Source organism: Dreissena polymorpha, chromosome 6 (genome assembly GCF_020536995.1).
Source record: "Dreissena polymorpha isolate Duluth1 chromosome 6, UMN_Dpol_1.0, whole genome shotgun sequence".
NCBI classification, from domain to species: Eukaryota; Metazoa; Mollusca; class Bivalvia; order Myida; family Dreissenidae; genus Dreissena; species Dreissena polymorpha.
The window spans coordinates 32095839-32115552 of NC_068360.1; positions in this window are offsets into that span (position 1 = coordinate 32095839).

Consider the following 19714-nt stretch of genomic DNA (forward strand, 5'->3'; position numbering starts at 1 on the left):
GACTCCAAGCCTAATTAAAAGTCCGGGCCGCAGCTAGGTAAGCCCGACCTCAGCATGCAGTAGGTCACTTCCAGAGGATAACTCTTGTATGTCAAAAAGGGGTCCTTAATTCACTGGATAAATGACGCATATTGCGCTTAAAAGGCTGTATGTAACTCCGACCCTAATTAAAAGTTCCGGCCGATACTAGGTGAGGCTGACAGGTAGTCGACGGGAAGTGAGCGTGCACTAGGTCACTTTCGGAGGATAACTTCTGTTTGTCCATTAGGGGGAGTTGAAGGTGAATGCGAACTCACTTGAAAATGACGTCTACCAAAAATACGCTATGAAGGCTGTATGTGACTCCGAAACTAATTAAAAGTCCCGGCCGAAACTAAGTTAGCCCGACCTCAGCATGCACTAGGTATCTTCTAGGGTATAACTATTGTTTATCAAAAAGGGATTCTTAAAGGTGCATACACAGTCAATGGATAAATGACGCATAATACGCTAACAATTCTGTATGTGACTCCGACCCTAATTAAAAGTCCAATCCGAAACTAGGTGAATCCGACGGACTGTTGACAGGATGTCAGCATGCACTAGGTCGCTTCCGGGGGATGATTCTTGTCAGTCCGAAATTTGCCATAAACGGTGCACACCCAGTCACTGGAAAAATGGCACATAATGTGAAAAAAGGCTGTTGTGACTCAGACCCTATTTAAATGGCCCGGTCGAAACTAGGTTTGCCCGACAGGTAGTCGGCAGAAGGTAAGCGCGCACGAGGTCGCTTCCGGGGAATAACTCTTGTTTGTCCAAAAGGGGGCCTTAAATGTGCATATCCATTCACAGGAAAATAACGCATACCAGTAAATCGTTAAGTAAGGATCTATGTGACTCCGACCATAATTAAAAGTCCCGGCCGAAACTAGGTGAGTCCGACGAGCAGTTGACAGGATATCAACATGCACTAGGTCGCTTCCGGGGATGCCTCCTGATTGTCCGAAAGGAGCTCTTAAAGGTGCATACTTACTCATTGTAAGAGATGCATATTGCGATAAAAAAGCAGTCTGTGTCTCCGAGCCTTATTAAAAGTCCCGGCCTAAACTAGGTGAGCCCGACAGCTGTCGACGGGACGTGAGTGTGCACTAGGTCGCTTTCGGGGGATAACTCTTGTTTGTCCGAAAGGGGTCATTGAAGGTGAATACTCACTTACTGGAAAATGACGCATACCAGTAATACGCTTGATAGGCTGCATGTGACTCCGACCCAAATTTTAAGTCCCGGCCGAAACTAGGTGAGCCCGACAGGCAGTTGACAAAATGTCAGCACACAATATGTCGCTTTCGGGGGAAAACTCTTGTTTGTCCGAAAGGGGACCTTTAAGATACATTGCAAGTCACTGGAAAAAATGACGCAAAATGCGCTTAATAGGCTGTTTGTGACTCCGATTTTAACTTAAAGTCCAGGCCGAAACTAGGTGAGCATGGCAACAATCGACGGGAGGTGAGCGTGCACTAAGTCGCTTGAGGGGAATAACTGTTGCTTGTCCGAAAGGGGGCCTTAATAGTGCACACCCGCGCACTGGAAAAATGACACATAATGCGCTTAATAGGCTGTATGTGACTCCGACCCGAATTATACGTCCCGGCGGAAAGTAGGTGAGCCCGACAGGCAGTTGACAGGATGTCAGCATGCACTAGGTTGCTTCCGGAGGATAACTCTTGTTTGTCCGAAAGGGGCCCATTTATGTGCATACCACTCACTGGAAAATGACGCATAATGCAATAAATAGGCTGCATGTGACTCCTACCCTAATTACACGTCGCAACGGAAACTAGGTGAGACCGACAGTCAGTTGACAGGATGTCAGCATGCACTAGGTCGCTTCTGGGGGATAACTCTTGTTTGTCCGAATGGGATCAATAAATGTGCATACCACTCACTGGAAAAGTAAAGCAAACTGTCAGTAATGCGCTAAATAGGCTGTGTGTTACTCTGATCCTAATTAAAAGTCCCGGCTAAAACTAGGTTAGCTCGACAGGCTATCGACGGGAGGTAAGCTTGCACTAGGTCACTTTCGGAGGATAGCACGTGTTTTTCCGAAAGGGGGGCCTTAAATGTGCACACCCACTCACTTGAAAATGACGCATAAAAGTAAAATGCTTAATAGGCTGTATATAATTCCGACCCTAATTAAAAGTCTCAGCCGAAACTAAGTGAGCCTGAAGGGCTGATGACAAGATGTCATCACTCTCTAGGTCGCTTCCGGGGAATAATTCGTGTTTGTCTGAAAGGGGCGCTTAAAGGTGCACACAGACTCACTGGAAAAATGACGCATAATGCACTAAAATAGACTGTTTGAGACTCCGACCCTAATAAAATGCCCCGGCCGAAACTAGGTGAGCCTGAAAGGCAACCCACGGAGGTGATGTCTCTTTTGGGGATAACTGTTGTGTGTTTTTTTTCAAAAAGGGGCCATTACAGGTGCACACAGACTGGTAAAATGACGCATACTGCACTAAATAGGCTGTATGTGACTCCGACCATAATTATACGCCACGGTGGAAAGTAGGTGAGACCGACAGGCAGTTAACAGGATGTCAGCATGCACTAGGTTGCTACCGGGGGATAACTCTTGTTTGTTCGAAAGGAGCCCATTTATGTGCATACCCGCGCACTGGAAAATGACGCATAATGCACTTAATAGGCTGTGTGTGACTCCGACCCGAATTAAACGTCCCAACGGAAATTAGGTGAGACCGACAGGCAGTTTACAGGAGGTCAGCATGCACTAGGTCGCTTCCGGGGGATAACTCTTGTTTGTCCGAATGGGGCCCATAAATGTTCATACCACTCACTGGCAAAAATAAAGCAAACTGTCAGTCATGCGCTAAATAGACTGTCTGTTACTCCGATTCTTATTAAAAGTCCCGGCTTAAACTTGGTGAGCCCGAAAGGCTATCGACGGGAGGTGAGCGTGTACTAGGTCGCTTTCGGACGCTAGGTGAGCCTGACAAGATGTCGACGGGAGGGTAATGTGCAGTAGGTCGCTTCCGGGGAATAACTCTTGTTTGAAAAAAGTATACTTCGTAATAAGACGTAAGATACTGAACTGGCAGCGAAATAGGCTAAATAGCATTCATGTTTCATCCAATTTTATATACTTATTATATATAGCTAAATAGGTTTAAATGGCTGCTAAATACGCGAAAATATGCTAAAACGGATGTATATTTCAACATTCGAACTACACTTGCTAACTAGGATAAATAAGATTTATGTTTCAGCCTATTTAAAATACTTATTATATAGGCTTAATAGGTTCAAATGGCTGCTAAATAGACTAAAATGGCCTTTATAGGATGTAGATTTCGACCTTTCTACGCGTAATTTATTTATGTCTAAGTCTATGTTAAGGTCAACGAGTATTATGCTAGAAGGATTGTTTAAGTTTATAATTATGTCCTATGAAACGTATTTACGTTAGAATATTTTCACAAATTTTGATATTATAGATTAAATGTTAAGTACGCGCAACATGTTAAATATTGTTTGCAGATGATCTAATAATGTATTCATTAGACTGCGGTACTAACAATAAGAATGCAATACTATCAACATGTTTAAAGTTTGTTTCATTAACTAATGCACATGGTCTTTCTCTAATCCCATTGAAAACGAATACATACTTTTTATAGCTTTTTGTTTATGTGTATACCATTAACACGTATAATCGTAAATGTGTGCATGTGGCCTTTTCACAATTAATCGGGTTGGACTTTGAAATAAACCGAGATAAAAATATTAATTCTCATTATCTGTTCCAAACTGACACAATTTATAAAAAGTCAATAATAATTATCTAAAAAATATCTAGTATTCAGTAATAATAATAATATATATAATTAATAATAACAATAATAATAATACAACTACTACTTCTACTACTACTTATAATTATAATAGTAGTTATACCATAATAAAAACAATGTATTGCTTCAAAAGTATTGAAGGTCTCAAGTGTATCGATAAACGTAGTAAGTATATATTCTGTTTTATGATAAGGAAATTTCGAGGTGGGAAACCAAATAAAATATATATAAATCACACGTAATTTCATACTTGATTTCCTTTAACGTCAGTAAACTCGCTTAGTGCTCTTGAACAATTGAAAGAGGCTTACCGATGTTGTACTCGTTTACGTGTTAACCCGCTTAACAAGGAATGTCGCAACATATCAAGCATAACATTACGCAAACAACTTTATACGTTAACTAGCAACCTTGATTATTTTCATTCCAGACTATTTGCTTAAAAAATAACTATTTTTGTGAAAACGACAATCGACAACAATATATCAATTAACATGATTTGTGAACATTACATGGAATTATTGTGAAGTGTTTTTGCGTGCACACTATTTGGCAAGATGACGATGCCAGTGTGTTTTGGACAATAGCCCACACACACTGCTAATGAGTTGGCTAAAATGTATTTCGATTATTAAAACAGTATGCATATATCATTGAAACAGGTATCTACCCATGCTTTGGTTTGCTATTTGATTTGCGTAAGATATATGGCGAAACAGACCCCATTCAAAATTATTTATAATGTAGATGTATCATTGCTTGCTTAGTTGAAATTACAGGCGGACCGACATTCATGATTAAGACCTGTCGACAGATTGGCGGATGGATAGTGTTCTAATCCATGAATACAATAGTGCGGAGTATACAGGACATAAATAAAACGGCGGTAACACAAAATATGAGGACAGTTACGAGTCAGATTTGTCGTTTCGTTAAACTGATGATTCAAAGGTTAGTGATGAATGGGGTTCATACCATCTTTGCTACCAACTTTATGCCTTTGTTTTTTCACGATTTTCTTTTTAAACTATTTTAGGGTACGTACGTTAATATCATATTTTGTTAAGTTAACGAAGACGATTATTGACATTTACATTATTTGAAAAATGCCTTTAAGCTTCCCCCGATGCAAAATGAACGTTAGCCTGATCTTAAGTTGTATAACGCCTGCGTCAAACATCAGTTATAAGTAAAGCCAATTATATACCGACAAAGAGTCCATAACGCATCAATTTTAGCAGGGACCTTATACGGCCGCGTCTGTCAGGAAAGCACGGTTATGCTTTGTCAGAAATAGTGGAGATTTGTCCGGTGATAAGATGTCCGATTGAGCCTAGTCCTCAATGCTAAGTCGACAAATTTCCGTAATTCTAATTCAAATTGAGCCAAACATAAATACCTGGGGTGTACTATAAGTTTAATTAAGACATGATATTTTTCTATCATGGTTTGTTGTCGAATAACCCACAGTAAGGAGTATAGATGCGTAGGAATTAAATCACGATTGCGAAGCATGAGTGATTTGATAACACGCATCTATACTCCTTACTGTGGGTTATTCGACAACAAACCATCATAGAAATTTTTTATTTCCGATTCTTACACGATTTTGATTGATTTTTTTCAAGCTTTTGGACGTGAACTATATTTTTCAGTACTCCGGCCCTTCTTAGTACAAAGTTCACTATTAAGTGACGATATTGAATTGTACAAATATATGACGTAAATATTCATAAATATTTTGCAAATGACGTCACTTTCATTGAGAACAACAATCGTAGAAACTAAATGACGTCACGTTTATTGATGTTACTGAAAAGCTGACATGCTATAAATGTTTTCTTAATTACGTTTCCTAACAAATAACATTCTTTGTAGGCGTGGTTATGCCATTTATCACCACATATACAATTTGCGGTTTCATTACATTTATATACATGCTACATGTATTACATTTCTTTTAGAGCGGGTTTTAGCACGTGCATTTTAATGCAATATTTTCTTTATTTATTCGGAACTATTTTCCAAACATTAAGCTCCGCCCATAATTTATTGCAGAATAACCCACACTTGATTTCCTTCTTTGTCAATAGAAAACAAGTCGCGTGCCGTGATAGAATGAGCATTACTCTATTGAGCATTTTATATGATATGTTTGTTTTTCTAGTTGCACATTTAATTACCAATTTGAATAGCATCAAACTGGTGTTTCAAATGAGCGATAAAAATACACTCCGATTAATTGCAAATATGCTATTATGCCCATAGTTCCTTAAATGTCCCGAAACAATATTCCCGAAGTGGTTGTATGAATGCGCGATAAAGGTCTACTTGTTGTCAACTGCGAACATGTATTCTCCGTGTACCATCAAAGCTTCGCAATTTTGGTAAATCCCAATTAGGGGTACCAAATGTGTCCGCTTGTGCGTGTTGCAGGAACCGTCGTTAGAAAGTGCACTGCATATTTACACTTTAATACCAATTGAAGCCGTTTGTTTCTTTTCTTACAAAATATGCAATAGGCAAAATATTTGTATTGTACTTTACTGGGCAAATTCGGTCGCGACGAAGCAGGTACATTACATTTCATAAAAATGTCAACTGATTGTGTACTTACTTTTTTTGCATCAATTTAACATGTCGAAAATCTCATTATACCTTTTGATGAGTTATTACTCATTAATTATATATTTGATTTCTATATCTCTTCCTTATTAGAAAACTTGAAACCTCATTTTCATCATTCTAACAATTAATTGATGTAATTAAGGACTTGTAGGAAAATAATACCTTCCAGTGTGATGTACCATTCTGTAAACAACAGGTTGGCTCCCATCCATTTTTATGTCTTACCCGCTCAAAATATGTCGCAACCATGTTTGTCTTTGTCACCTTGCAATAATCTCGTAAAATACAGACATACCAATCATGTTTTATGCCATTGAGTGTTATATTTAGTAACAAATACTACTTTTAGGAACATTCTTATGTTTGCATCACCACAAACGATATGTAACAGACGTCCTTTATGCTCACGCGGAAGTCGATTCCGTTCATCACTTTGTCCTCCTTTGTCCTCACTACTCAAACTTCGTATAGTTAAATTTTGGACACACCCTGTATGTAAACGACAACAAATCACAATAGTAAGTATGGTCTCAACTTTGCTCAAACGTACGAAAGTAAATAATTTCCTGAAAGAGTTTTAACACACAATGTTGACATCACTCTACGGCGTTGTTCACTACTTGTATAAGTGTTCATTTCATATTATATATTTTATATTTCAGTCGTATTAAATGAAAATTGATAATGGTGGTCAATGCCCGAAAACCGTATTCACAAATAGGTTCTGCTTTTAAAACGTTAAGGGTGTTGATGCATATTATATCATAGTTTTTTTAATCATATTTACCCGTAATCACACATTTATTGCGTCAAGTATTCCGAAAATGTATGGGTTTTTTAATAAATTTGTATATTGTTTTCGGATATATATCCTTACAAAATGCTCACATTCCGTGCCCTTAAATGCACTGTGTTTAAAAATTCTGATTCACGGAGTTTATGAAAGTAAAACCTAACATTGGTTCAGTTTTTGTTGAATTGCAAAGGAAACCCCAAATGGTAACGTAGTAAATATTGTATAATTACATGCTTATGCTGTTGCGTTTGATTCTATATTATAAAGATAAATACATGAATAATTATATCAATAATCTGTTTTGTTGATTAAACTACCCATATTAAAATATTTTACTTTTCAACATAAATCTATCGAATAAACACTTCAATTATAAGCGCTTAGTAAAAAGGTGATATAAACAATCTTCAAACACACGCATGTACGCATGCCCGCAATCACGGGCTTGGATCCGCCCGACCATCCACCAGCTTTCCCGTCCGCCCGCCCGCCTGGCTGCATGCCCGCATGACCGCCCGCTCGTACTATCACCAGCACGCCCGTACGCATGCATACACACCACAATCGCAACAAACATAAATCCTTTAACCGACAAATAAATATAGTAACAGCACTTAATTGTCCAATTTCTAAGATAAATAAGAACAATTCTAAGTGTATAGAAGTAGTTACATTTAACTCGAAAAGGCAACACAAATCTTCAAACAGCTGGCTTTTCAAATGGAATATGAATTTGAAAAAACAATCAAATATTTTGATCTATTTAATTGCAATTTGCGTGAGATTAAGTGATCATCGTTAACTAGTATATAATGAAAATTAATGACATTTGATAACTAAATATTTCGTTTACATGAATGCAATATTTTTAATTTCTTTTATCGACAATTACTTTAGCAATATAGAACTTCATGGCTTTTAGAGGAAGATATAACCTCAAGTTTCTGAAAACTAGGCCTGTATTCGCGTCATTCAATAACTGCTTTAGTACAGATATAAACTATCCAAGTGTCGCTACATGCTTACATGCCTATTGATTTCAACGAATACCTTGTGCTTTAAAACGCAATAAAAGATATATAAAGAAAAATCATTAAATAAAACCACGTCAACTAGGTCAGTGGATAATTCTAAGAAATAAATGGTGATAATTATTTGTAAGTTATGACGAACGATTCTTACAGGTAATCCTGTGTTTTAGAGCGAATATCTATTGTAGTTATCAGTTATTAAATTGTTTAACTATGAAACACAGTATATAAACGAACTATGAAACACAGTATATAAACGCCCTATTGATTTATCGCATACAGCTATGATTAAGCCGAAAGTAGGTCACTTGGAATCAGATCTGCAGTGTATGTAATTCCATTGCTAACCAAGTTACTATTATAGACAAGTAAGAAAAGTAGGGTATTAGAGTCGTTCGGTTAGATGGTCGTTCGGTCCGCCCATGTTATATATATTTTTGGAGCGAATTTAAACAATCAAGTAATAAGACGTTATCTTCTAGTTTTTCATCTTGTGTATGTGCAAGAAACTGTTTATACATTCACAAGTATATATGATTTTGAAGATTGAGGAACATGAACGGGGCAAGGTTGTTTGTCACATTGGTCTGAAATTACGTTTAATGGGCAACGAAATAGTTTTCAATACTGCAACACTGTAGTATGACACGCAAATCGTCAACTCGGGAATCTTCATTTTTTTTACTAGTTGTTCGGGTTGAGTATACATGGATGCTTTAAGGATATGCATCAAATTATATACATTATAAATAAGGGTTTTTATACAAAGCTGTTATGTGACATATTATGTGTTTTCGAATCTATTCAATTAGCCAATGAATTTGCGTTTTAAGAGAATTACACGTCACTGCCCTATCCTTTTGTTATCGTGTGAATCTGAAAATAAAATAACGGCTAGGCTCGCCAAATAGTAGCCTGTGTTCTGTGTTTAATACAATTACGCGCCTACCTATAATAGCTACGCCTCTGCATTTTAAGCGCGAATTAATTAATGTATGAAGTTTGACTTGCTTTGCATAATGTCATGAGCACATGCGGATTCATTTTGGTATTTGTATTCGCCGTGTTTTGTTTCTGTTTTGTTTCTATTTGTGTCTACAATGTAATGCATCTTGGTATCAAATTGTTTGATTTGTTGAATCCGGTTCGTTCGTACCGAAATGATGACTTTAACGTTGATTGCAAGTACTATGGCGCACATCCAAAAGCTGACTGATCTAAAAGCCTACTGTCCTACAATGAAAAATATATCAGGCGCCGGTGTATATGGCCGATATCAGAGCAGTGGAATGATACAATACGGATTTTTGCAAAATGCCGATGATGGATACAGATTGAGAGTTGTTAAAGTTGAGTATTGCGATTGATAAAACCCAGCAAATTATGTGGTACAGCTCATATAATGTGTATTGTTTTCTTTAAGAATGCGAATATGCTCTAGTGTTGACTTCATTACAATCAGAGATTGAATTGATCGACATTCACGGTTGAAAAAACAATATTTGTTTTCAACGCACATACACACTATCGGTTCATTGTATTTTTTGAAACATTGTTATATTACGGCTTGATGGAGGACAGTAGATAAAGGCTCTTTTATAAAGACAAAAATTATATAGTGCTAATACAATGAAATTTTTCAGATAAATATTAGTGTATTTGGAAAGGAACCAATTAAGATCATGCTTTTGGCATTATATCAGACACTTAATATATTTTTTTTCAAGTTCAGTTGCATTTATTAATTTGCTTGAAAACATCATGTGACAACAAATGCATTAAAATTCATACAATGCTGCATAACTGAGAATTATCTAAAATGCTTAATTGATTGGAAGAACGAGTATTATTATTTGTGAACTATAACATACGATTCATGAAAAAATATATTCAAAGAAAGATCTGCCAGTGCCCAATTCTAAGAATTGCTTGATTTGCAAAATCAACGAATATTTCGCTAAAAAGGTCAAATAAAGATCAGCAATAAAACATCAGTGTTCCTTATTGCAATAGCCAGAAATAATTTAAAAAAATAGGATCAAGTATGTATGTTTCTGTTATACTTATAGTTCGTGAATAGGAATCACATGTACGCCAGTTATATGAAGCTATCTTACGCTGTAATTATTTGAGAGTATACTGAAATCAGGATTTTCGTCTGGTTATCTGTGCATCGTTCTTGTTTTTCCTCCAGAAATCATCTCGAAACCTATTACTAGAGGTATCATTTTGAAACTACTAAGGTAGAAAAAAAAGGAAAAAATCGAAATTGCATAGAAGGAGAGCTTCTAGTCTTGCTTTCATATGTTGAGACGTACTGCCTTTTTTAATTTTTATGTTTAGATATTGTTCGGGCATTTCTCGACTTTATATGAAGTATCAGCTGACAAAGTGATAGGACGATAGATGTCATTAAAGGTAATGCAGTGGTTTGCACGTATAACCCTTTTGTTCTTCCATAATCGTCAGGATATTGTCTTTTGTTATTGTTCATATTTACTTTCTGACACATACAAGCTGTGCTTAATACATTTTCTTATCAACATCTTTTTAAGGAACTTAAAACCACACGATCAATAACCTCTGACAAAGCGGCATGAGGGATAATTCATTCACAACATTGACAATTCTAGTAATAAGTCAGATATGATTGTTGAGTTAACTGCGTTGGTAATCACCTATAGTAATATATTGATCTGCTGACAATAATAATGAGTGTTTTTGAAAGGGTCAGTAACCATTTGCTGAGGGTATTTAAGATTTTAAAACGTAAAATACGGTATTCATGCAGACCAATAACTCAAAACCTAAACGCAATGTGCATTTTATTTTGCCGAAAGAATAAAAGAAAAGACGATATACAGCACACATTACAAAACCAAACATAAGTACAAGAAAGGTTATTTTAATAAATATAATTAACTATGTGCGACAGTAAATGCATTTTAACGCATACACAAATATTGTATATATTATACATCCGACTACACAGGTAAACAAGTTTGGATATAAACCCGTTCTTTCCTTAAAGTCTATGTTCAGTGACAGTATTTGTAACTATACACATTATGGCGCGTGAATATAAAAATAGCGATGCATTCATTTTAAACTTCCTTTTTGAGTAGAGACATATATAGAACGAATTAAGCTATAAAAGGATAAAAAACACACCAGCAAAACCACAATAGTATTATAAACATGCATGAAATCGTCTTTTGCATATTTGGATTATTTATCAACGTCGGTATCTTTAGACGAACAGAATCGACTGGAAACCTAACCGTTACAATGGCACGTTACTATGTTAACTGTTATGAAGAACTAGAACAAGAACAACGTCTTTATGCTATGAGATTTATAACGGAAACAGCCGATGATGTCTTCAAAAAACAGAAATTATGCAGCAACAAAATTAAGTATGAAGTTATCTAATCCGGTAAAAAAAATCGAATATTGATACCTTAATTTGTAAATGCTTCGTTTATTAGTTAATACAAGTTTAAAGTTAACAATGATCGTCAATGCAGGAACATTAACAAATAATGAAATAATCTTATGTGTATCTTTTTTTATTTTAAGAAAGTTGTACCGACAAACAGCGAATTATATTTCACAATTAAAAAAAGTAATACATAATAAAGATATGGCAAGAGAACGACGAAAATCCTTTATAAAAACGTTGCATACATTGTCGCTTTTGCAAACATCTAGAGGCAAAATGGCAGTATATTTTCGACGCAGAAATGTATACCTGATTTCAAACGAAATGTTGCTTCGACCCAAACAATGGCTCAAAGATATGAAGAGTGTCAAACATATTCCATCCACATTCTTGGCATACATTGACGAGTCGGGTGAGATACAGATCTGTGGAAACTCGTCCAACGCCGCTAAAGAAATAAAACTGGCGTTCAATTATTTGGATGCTGGACGTCAATCTGAAACATTATTTTATATCAACTACCACGTTTTAAAGAAACCTATTTCGCTGTCTTCCTGCAAAGACAAAGCGTTTCTCGAAGATAATGATACATATCATTTTGATTGTTTCAAGACTCATGCTGGATCTAAATTGAACGTTTTCCCAAACGACCCATCTGAATATAATGTGCGTGCTAAAGAGTCTGAGGAATCATAACACGATTTACGTGCTGTTCAGGTAGAGGATGAGGCCGACGGTTTTAGTTCAATAGTGCCGTCATCATGCTCAACAGAATTTCCACCTTCCAGTTTGGATCAAAGGCCACGCCATTTATCGCTTCACTCAATTGTTCATATCAACTCCAGTTTTTACTTCGATTATAGTGATGACCTTCCAGAGTGCAGCAGACAACGCGGAGAAAACACACATGTTTCTGAAATCGTTGCAAATGATGTTTTATTACAAAATATTTTTTCTTTTTCATTTAATTTTTAACTATTTTTTTATGCGTATATTTGGCATTCTTGCGAGTAGTAAAATTCGAAAGTAAAAACAAAAACACGAAAGAACGACAAATATACTCGTCAAAATAGAAAACTTTCATATATCCATGTTGGCGCACTTGTTTTCGTGTAGGTGGGTATATGTCGATCTTGTGTAAACCCGACCGAACGCAAGAAATGAGATTGCAGAAATCATAATCATTATGAAGCTATTCAAAATATAGTCTCAATTTTATTACCAGGAATTGACGACCATTGCCGCTGTTTCGCATGTGATGGTAGATTGAAGAAATGGGAGCAAGGTGACGATCCATGGATAGAACACTGCAGATGGTTTCCGGTTTACGCAATTGAAACAAAAGGGCGCGATTTCATTGACCTTATTCAACTTTCAGCTGATCAGGCTGCCGAAGTAATTACTTCTTTTCAGTATTATAGGAACATATCCGCGCTGAGTATGCAAATCGTCACAGCAAGATGAACACGAGCTAGGCTTGAGACAGTGCAACACGTATAACTCATTATAAAACACAACTATCCTACTGACATTTCACCTGCAATAATAAAATACACTATGTAACAATTTGCGCTGGTAAACGTGTACTTGAATATGTTTTTACATTCACTAGTCCTCAAATATATATTATAAAAAGGATTTCAATATTATTTAAAAGGTTTTGAAGAAGAAGAGTTATAGGTTATAGCGTTGACGATCAAGTTTAATTTACTATTATACTAACAAATTATGAATAGCGTATTATTTATTATACAAACACGTTATATTTGTTTATACTATGTATATCCTCGGATAATTATTATCATTGTGTCGTGTTGTTTCGAAGGAAAACGTTTCAACACCGCAAGAAGAGATGACTAACTCATTGGGTGCCATGTCAATGCATGATCCTTTAGTACAGATAATTGTTGATCGATATGAAAGTATGCTAAAAGAGAGCATGGGATTTTCAGAAGAAATAATAAAACAAGCAGATCTCGAACTCGTTCAGCAAGGTTTAATGCTAAAACGACAAGTGTACATATTAAATGAAAGTAAAAGAAACGATAGAAAAAGTTATTTGTCTGTGTTTACTTTTTATTGTTATTATATTTCTTTCTTTTTTGCAATTGAAAGTATGAAACGACAATATTCACAAATATATAAAATTAAAACTACTCCGTTGTCTGTTAATTAGCTATACAATTTTATACTCACGATTCAAGTGTCTTCACCAATTTTGGATTGTTATTGATTGTACGAAGTGTTAATAAAACAGTGTAAATGAAACAGGGCTTACTATTGTAAATTCAAATAAACATACTCGCGCGCTTTTCAAATCAGGCAATAAAACCCCAACATAGAAGATATAATCACACAAATTGATATCATTACGGAGAGAAACACAATCCTTCACGAGTACCATACGACCGTGAATGTCAAACAGTCTGAAGGCAATATACCCACTGCAGATTCACTCGGTTATAACAAAAACATTAACAAGATAAGTATTGATGCAAAGCATCAAAGGGCGTCTGGATTTTCAGTGTAAAAGGCACTCGATGAAGTTACATGGAACGATTTTTTTTCTACTGTAAATATTAATATATTGGCATATTATTTTAAGCAAAATAGAAAAAGATACTGCTATAACCATTATCTATGATTTTGTGTTATAACCCCCAAATAACCATTATCTATGATCTTGTGTTATAACCCCCAAAAAACCATTATCTATGATTTTGTGTTGTAACCCCCAAATATTTCATAGTTCATTTTATTTACATTTGTTTCCTTTTTTTACTGGCATCCGTGTGCGGTTTTCATTAATGGAACAGAACTGTGTAGGTTTTAAAAAATCTGCTTCATCTTGTAAGCGTAATTTCATATTTTTCTCAACTTCAAGGGGAGATGATTCTGAACTTATTATTACGTTGCTCATTTCCGATAGAGGTTGGGTACTTATTGATATGAAAACACTGTAAAAGTTTTAATGTGTTTACGAGCTCCCCACCCCACCCTCTCACACATATATTTCATGGGCATAATACAAACAAAAATGGTTACAATACAACAGCATATTTATTTAAACTAAAATGTCTACATCAAAATAAAAAGTTAACATAGAACACAAATACAATAATTTGATTCTACTGGGGCTCGAACCTTGGGCCTTTCACATGTGAAGCGAGCGTGTAACCACTACAGTACGGAACCGCTTGAAAAATCACCTTCTAACTAAGATATTAATAAGCTATTAATAGTCGGTTTAAATGTTAACCAGAAAGTTCAAACGCTGGATAGTGAGTGGGGTTAAAGGTCCATACCAAAGAGTCCATACCACTGGCAAGATACGGGTCAGGCCTGCGGCCTTCTATATGTGGCTCTTACAAACAATCTGTAGGAGGACTTGATAGTAATGAGCATGGGGTGCTGTGATGGTGCTCCTCATTGATAAGCGGCTGCTTCCTTTATCAAAGAATCATTATTACTATTAATAAAATATGTTTCGCTTCGCGCTCTATAGCGCTTTTATTAGTAACTAGGTGGTTGCTAGGATAGTGGAACTTTTGTTTTTATACAAAACCAGAAAGTTTCACCGGTTCGCGTATTTGCCCAGTCCCTGTGATCTTTTATTATTGCCCAGTCCCTGTGATCAGTTATTAATTAAAAGAATAAGCTTTGCATTATTGGCAATAAATATTGTAGTATGTGTAATAGGCACAAATGCAGTACTTATTTACACTAATTTACACAAAAAATCACCACTATGCAAGATATTCTCACAACAAAAATATATACATTGATCCGTAAAATAACTTCTCCCATAAGCGAAAAAAAGTATTACATACTAATCGCCGCACTTCAGTGAGACGCCAATAATTAAGACACACACTCATTATTGAATTATTATTTGTTGAATAATTTGAAGGCAATCTTTAGTGTAATTAGTTTGCTAAATTCAATTATAACTATAAGAATAAGTCGAAAAAAGACAGCAATTTCAAAGAATGTTTTCAGGGCAATAATAACATATATTCATGAAGAAATCGGGTTTATTTGGCTTATATAACGACTGTATGACAAAAAATTAATATTCTCCATCCTTCTTAGCTGTTTGGCATATTGAAACACAATGAATGAAAGAGCTTATAGTTCAATTTAAGTTACTCTCTGTGCCATTGTTCTCGTCTAATACTCCATTTCAGACGAGATGGACTACTGGAGGAAAACAGCCGACTTAAAGGAATTCTTTTTTGCTGCATTTGCGGAAAAAAATCAAGTGAACATTCTTTTTCTTCCATGTACCCATCATAAAGTTTGTATTGAATGTTCAAGGGATATTCACAAATGTCCAGTTTGCAACAGGATCATCAAAGACAAAATACGTACTTACATGTTGTAAGATGCAGCCTAGCTTTGTGAATGTAACCGATTTCAGAGCAATCGATTTATAAGAATAGGCTTCAATTGACACATTCTGGAGCTTTGATGCATATTCTACGGAGTAGTTGAACACATCAACTGAAGACTTTGCTTTTGTGATGGAAGGAAGTTAATTAAAATAAAAATGGTGACTTTTTACTATTCAGTTAAGTGTACATTTTGACTTTATACTTAAAATTATCCAAATATTGAGAGCAGTGTTATCTAGAAAAAATAAATATCAGGTTTTTGTAGAGTCTATGAACAACATCTACATCTGCAGGTTTCGAGATAAGGCCAACAAGTATTGTTTATACACGTATCTAGGCTAGACGTGTGTCAATTATTTGCCGATTAATAAATAAAACATTTTCCAACACAATAAATCGTCACATGTATATGACTTGTAGTGCATAAATTGGCGTTGCATAAGTCCGTTTTATCGATATAAGGTAAACAAACAGATAGTGGTTAGGCCATTGTGTATAATGTGGGGTAATGATAAATGGCTGCATGAATGATATAGTTACTAGTGTAATAATTGTTAACTGATTTTAACAATACTACGAAGATTTGAAAGGAAAGTCATACATTACCGGATTTTACCTCCAATTTCGTCAACTGTAATAGCCATAGTAGAGTATTTACCTGAAAACCATACCATGTTCGGTTATGTTGAATAATAAACTGGAATGTTAAGTGGAATGGGTGGTGTGCAACGCGTCCGTTGAGCACAACAGAGCTGACAAAACTTTTTTTAACTATTGCACTTAAACGCACCAGGACAAGATAGCAATCACAAATTCGAGTTGTTAATACCTAAAATGTGCCCCCCACGACTCTTACAACGTGTAATCATCCTTTTCTCATTGAAGTCACGTAGTTAAAAATAAAACATTTCGGGTTGTTTCGCTAGTCTTCCCCAATAGCCTGTCCTAATTCACGCAGAGTGAGACTATTCCTACGCAACACTTTCAAGCTTGAATATCTCAGTTATGAGTAAAGGTTTCGATTTAAAAGTGTATATGTGATGATTCGACTTCATTCGGTGCAATCTCACGATAAAATCGTTCATCCGTGACGATCGGACGCTAAGGACGCGGGGTATTAAGCCTTCAACATGCCAATTGCGCAGATGCGCTCCTGAGTATTCATACGAGCCATATTGTTTTGTTTATTTATTGTATGTTTTCATGGTGTAAGAACCCACCTGTAATGATGAAATTGAAAAAGCGTCCTATCGTCACGGACGATTGATTTTATCGTTAGCTTGCACATAATGAAGTCAAATGATCATATATTACATGGTATATCAAAATCTTAATTAATTACGGAGATATTCAAGTTTGACATTTTTATTATACCTCTACTTAATGTATTTACATTGTTTGTTACTTTTCAACCATGAACATATATGAGAATCATTCACAAAATGCAAATGAATCTCAATTTATCCATGTATAACATACAACATAGACAAATTTACGAAGTATTGTTTTATATATTTACAGTATATTTGTGTACGTAATATTTCTTATTGATTAAAATCTTAGTGTTAAATTTCGGGTTTCAAATCCTTATTGTTTTTTTTACTCTGTTATTCATTTGCGTTTAGATATATACTCTTATAAAGTTCATTTATAAATATCTCAAATTATATTTACAACTTTTAAAACTTAACATACGTATTTCAAAAACTGTTCGTGTGTAAAAACGTGTTAAAATCATCTTGATAAGTTTATTCAATTACATTTTGCAAAGTTGTTCTTTTTTGTATCTCCACACAAGCCTTTGCGATCATCTTGTAAACATTTCAATAATTAGAAAATTTTAAGATTATAATTGTTTACATAACATTCTAATAATTAAGTTTATGACTTATTGAGTTTTGAAGGAAACAAGAAATATTATTTTAATTATGATGCTTTTTTAGTTTATGAATGCCATTTCCAAATAAACTATACAATATAATATGCAACTGAATTCCTGTTGTTGTAAAATTAATGTTAGAATGACAAAAATACATTTTCTGCTCTTCTTATTTGTTTTTGTCCGCTGGTAATTATTATGGACCGTATATAAAATCATATTAAGCGTTTTGTGACATTCTTAAACAACCCGATACGTTTCCAATTACGTTTCCAATTTCCAGATCGTACTGATCGTTGGACCTTCCAGCCGTTTTTAACCTTCTAAAACCTACATGTTTAATACGATTGACGTCAAGTTTTTTTATATGATTCTGCTAAAGAATAATAAGATTGGTTCACGATTACCGCTTTGTTTTTAATCGTAATTCTTATCGTGGAATTAAGACCGCAGTAAAACTGTAAATGTAACATGTATAGAAAAAATAGCATTAAATTATAAGCTGCTTCCCGCTTTCCTCAAAAAAACATTAGTAAATGTTAAAACTTCTTAATATAAATTTAAATAACAATGACAAAGTATCAATATAAATGTGCGAATATGTCTTTATTTCAAAGTGTTTTCCAAGACGAAACCACAAATTTAATGGTTGCTATCCGGTTTCGTACTTGATGATTGTCAGTGTAATTTATACGCTTTATGTTTGCTTTAGGATATCCGATTAAGAGGTGTAAGGAGGATTTTTTACAGTGTTGCCATACGCATTAACTAACAAGCATTTTTTATAACTGCTGAACGTTCAGTTGCAGTTTTTATTTGTGAGCGTTAGCTCATATATAATGCAGACATAATTTTGCAAATCAGTATGAGCTTAGCTACGGTGTGAACCGTAGCCCGTGACTGCCTGTGTGGATAACTCCATTAAATTTAAGCTTACAAAGAAGCTACTGTGACACAGAGTTTCGCATATTGAAATGACTTTTTCCAGAACATGGTAGGGGCATTGATATTTAAATGTAGGTTCAATACATATTCTTTCGTAATTCCGAATATGTCTTAATGTCTCTCGAAGTATAAATATTTTATACATATGTTTCGTGTTTTTTTTTCTTGAAATTTCTTGATGTGTTTGGGAAACAGAACAATTATTTAAAGTACATCCCTTTATTAGATTTCCAAACTCCATACAAATACATATAAGAGTGGTTTTTTTTTTGCAAATTCAGTTTCTTAGTCTATTAAACAAATCTCAATTAACTGGGCCGAATACAAGTTCTTATCAAGTTTTTTTTAATTTTAGTGTAAGCATATGTATTTAAAGTAATACACATTTTAATACATAGCATTTCATACAACATTTATACAATATTGGCGTGGAATAAGAGCGAAAGAAAATGTCATATATTGTTCTTCTTCCTCGGTATAAATACAGTTGCATCTTGTCGGACGAACGTTATTAGAATTTAAATGAGCAAGCAATGATCGCAGTATGATGTAGAAATACTTTGAAAACAATAGTATCATAGAACTTTTGAACATACTATTTTATATCTTACACACCAGGCTTCAGGGAAATCGCATTTAACATTAGCGTGTTGCGCTTTATTGAAAAGACACTTGCGAAAAAAGTGTTTGTACTTAGCCTTTAGTTAACAAAGAAAAACATTGTTTACAAAAGCTATGTATATAT